Below are 4530 nucleotides of genomic sequence, written 5' to 3' on the forward strand. Positions count from 1 at the left end.
TGAAATATCGAACTCAAAATTTGAGGAGAGCATAAGAAGACATTATTCTACGTTTATGTACTGCATTTGAATCGGAATTTAAAAAAAAAATTATTTCTGAAACTTTTTGCCAAATTTCGATTCAAATGCAGTACATAAACGTAGGATAATGTCTTCTAATGCTCTCCTGAGATTTTGATCTCGATATTTGATTTACAAAAAAAGTTCTATGGTTCAAAAAAAAATTTTGTTCAATAGAAAAAAGAGGTTGGTAATGTAGGAATTCCACTGTGTCGCATGCCCTTAAAGGAAGAATTAAGTATTAACCTCCTAAGTACGTTGCATTGAATGTAATTTTTTACATTCTTATCAGAGAAGGTATTAGATTTGTGTAACATTTGACCTCCCCGTTGTTGTCAAATGTCCACGTTTTGAGACCCCCTGAATCTGAAAAACAGGTTTTTACAAATGTGTCTATCTGTATGTATGTCTGTCTGTAAACACGATAATTTTTGGAAAAATTAATCTATTAGATTGGCCTTTGGTACACTCGTTTAGTGTTCTAAACTAAAGGTCAAGTTCGTTAGCCAGACATTTTTGATAAAAAATCAAAAAGTGGGCACATTTTGAATATTTTTGATACCACTTTTCAAAAAATTCAAAAATTCTCTGTACAGTTATTCATAGTATTCAAAATTTCGAACAATTTATCCTAATGACTATTTATAATATCAAAAATTACCAGAGTTATAGCATTTACAAAATTACAAAAAACACACGAAAATGAACACTTTAGGCCAAATAACGCAGGATATGAGAAAAGTTAAGAGAAGAAAAATGTTGCCTTTTGAATGCCCTACAAGATTATCATAACAATTTTTTGAAGTTTTTTTAAAAATCAAAATTTCATATTTTGATAGCATACAAAATTATGAAAAATTACATTTTTCGGCCAAACTATGCAAAATACGGTTAACGATGAACAGACAAAAATTGTACATTTGAAAAATATCTCCAAATTTTTTTCAATCACTTTTTGATAGGATGTATAGTTTTGGCTCTAATCATGAAAAACGTGATTAACAGTAAAAAAAAAAATCTGTCCGCTTCGTGGGCACAATCTAATCACAACTTTTGTCATTTAATTTCTTTTTTGTCTCGTGTGTGGGGTTTCAAAAAATTTAATTAATAATTTGTTATTTTTTCTTGTTAATACATTCTCATCAGAGAAGCTATTAGATTTGTGTAAAATTTGACCCCCCCTCCCCTCCCCCCAGTTTTTGTCAAAAATTCACGTTTTGAGACACCTTGAATCCGAAAAAGAGGTTTTTACGAATGTGTCTGTCTTTATGTATGTCTGTCTATGAGCACGATAACTTTTGAACAAAATAATCTATTAGATTGACCTTTGATACACTCTTTTAGTGACCTAAGCTAAATGCCAAATTCGTTGGTCAGCCATTTTGGATGAAAATTCTAAAAGTGAGCGTATTTTGAAAGTTTTTGAGACCATATTTTTTCATAATTCAAAAATTCTCTGTACCCTTGTTCATAGTACTTGAAAAGTAAAATGTTAGTTTTCGAAAGCCCTACAAGATTATCATAACAACTTTTTGAATTTTTTCGAAAAATTGATAGTTCAAATTTTGATCAAACAAAAAGTAATAAAAAATTGTATTTTGTTGTCAAACTATGCAAGGTAGGAAAAAAATTACGAGACAAACATTATGCACCCAAAAAATATCTGCAAATTTGTTATTAATCACTTTGTTATAGGACACGTAGTTTTTGTTTTATTTATAAAAAAACAGTGAAAATACAAAAAATCTAAAATTTTGTTTGAAATAATTTCTTGATAAAACGCGTGGTTTTCGTTTTAATTGTAGAAAATAACATTATAAATAGTGAAAGTAACTGTTTGGAGAAACGGTACAAGACAAATTAAAATATTCATAAGGGCGTATGTTCCAAAATGTAGCTACAAAATTCGCTTTATCTATTTTCTTCTTACGACAGGCCGTTTTTTGAACTTTTAACATACTAAAATTTACCAGTTTTTTTTAGTCTCCAAAAAGGCTTTTTTCTCATTTATATTTTCAAATTCAAAATATAAAAATAAACAAAAATTATTATTCAAAGTATTAAAAGCGCACTTTCTGAATCAAGGAATTTGATACGCAACCATTCTTTAAAAAATTAAAAACGTAGAAGCTGATTAGTTTTAAGATAATATCTTATAAAATAAATATAATATTTGAAAAAATACTGAAATGTACAATTTTCAATTAGTGTAAAAAATTTTAATATAACATTTCCAAAATAAACTTATTTAAACTAACCACTTTCAAAATAAATCAGTTCTAAATTTTGTACAATCACAATTCAATAAATTCAAAAATAAGTTTGAAATTAATTAGGGAACAATTAAAGAAACTTCAAAAGAATTTGATCAAATGCCTCCAAATTTAGGGTGAGTTTTAAAGACTTCAAGATGAATGAAATAAAAACTTAAAAACACTTTATCGAATGAACAGAATGGAGTAATTTTAGACGAATGTAAAAAAATAGGATAAACTAATAATAATTTAGGGCAAATTCAAAATGAATTGCAAAAAGTATTTTCAAATTTTTTTAAACGGGACAATGAAATTTCGTCTGTTTTAATACCAATGCAAGTTACGAATTATAATTTCAGGGATAAACTCGAGTGCGAAGCACGAGATACGTGATGAGATTGTGTTCGTTAAAGCCGAAGGAGCTTTAACAAAAGAGAATTCACAATCATTAAATTACTGTTGTCGATACTTTCACCTTTTGTTTTAAATAGTCTGTGCAGAAAAGTCGAAGGCGTAGCGCGAGGTAAATACATTATCGAGCGCAAAGCGCGAGATAAATATACTGTCGAGCGCGTTTAATGCAGAGTATACCCTAAGCAAAATTTAGAACTGCCTGACCTGGCAGTAAGCAAATTCCTAAAAAAAAAAGGTCTTTGCTGCCCAGATTTGTTGTACCGGATACTAATCTCGTATAATTTGCCTTTAAACACTTTTCTCTCAATAATGTATTCGCTTTTACGGAAAGTAATGCCAATAATCGTTCATTTTAGAAATTTTGGAAAAGCTTTAATACTTATGCTTAAGAAAACAATATGAAATTAGAATATGTATGAACAAGCATATAAAAGTATTAGTTTCTGCGAAATATCGTTATATTTTAGTATTTTTAAATCTATTTATATGCGATTTATTAATAGCAATAGACAGAACTCTCGCTTTCAGCCACCCCGTTTTTCAGCCTTCCTAGAACTGCGAACTCCCTCAGTTTCTCAGTGGAGCAGGGCGAGAGCGGTTGCGACATTATATATATATATATATATATATTTTTAATTGTAAGCAAGTCAGGCGGCCCTCACTGTGTGCGCTACGACCCCCCCCCCCCCCCCCCCCCCCCCCCCCCCCCCGAAATCAGTCCAAGATTATTTTAAGGCAACCCCCGACAGTGGGCTCAAAGCTAGAGTTTGGTGTAATAAAAATTTCCTTCGAATTTTTAATTTTATATATAATTTTGTAATCTTTTACTCTTTCGTGTTCAAGGATGTTTAGAATTAACATTCATGATTTAAAATAAGTGTTTGCGTCTTGCGACAATTATGAATATGTTATAGTTTTAGTTGACAGTAAAATTTGAAAAACTTGACCTGGAAAAACGGGAAATGACCGGCAATTTGAAATTATCCGCTGAATCGCCACCCTGATTTAGAAAAACATTGCTTTCTCTTGACATGACTTAAATTTGTGATATGAAAATGGCTGTTCATCTTGATGTATGCAAATGCCTAAATGATTCCGGTAATCTGAAATAGAAGTTTCATTACTAATTTAAAACCGGTAATAACATTTATTTGAATATGTCAATCGATTTTTTGCAAAAAGGAAATAATTGGGAAAAACATTGAGTTTTCTTGACATGATTCAAATTCGTCATATGAAGCTGTTTGTTCACCTTGCTATCCCAGGTGGAAAAAATTATATATAGTTTATGTACAGTGTGAAGTTTTATATATAATATTCATTTGTTTTATACAAAATATTCAACAAACAAATGAATATTATAATACTTAATACTACATATGTATATAAACTATACATAATATTTCCGCCTGGGATATTTAAATGCCTATATATGATTCCGGTGATCTTAAATAGAACTTTAATTACTATTTATTTCAAATTCAGTAATAAAATTAACTTGAGCATGTCAATCGATTTTTTGAAGGACGGAAATAATATGGAAAAACATTGATTTTTCTTGACATGGTGAGAATAACTATTCATCTTTATATGACTCCGGTGATCTGAAATACAAGTTTAATTACTTTATATTCAAAATCCGCTCATAAAATTTATTTGAATATGTCAGTTGATTTTTAAAAAAAAATGGAAATAATTTGGAAAATCATTGCTTCTCCTTCACATTTCTTAAATTCTTCATATGAGAATGACTGTTAATCTTGATATACGTATGTAAACATATGATTCCGGTGATCTAAAA

Source organism: Belonocnema kinseyi, chromosome 3, assembly GCF_010883055.1.
Source record: "Belonocnema kinseyi isolate 2016_QV_RU_SX_M_011 chromosome 3, B_treatae_v1, whole genome shotgun sequence".
NCBI lineage: Eukaryota > Metazoa > Arthropoda > Insecta > Hymenoptera > Cynipidae > Belonocnema > Belonocnema kinseyi.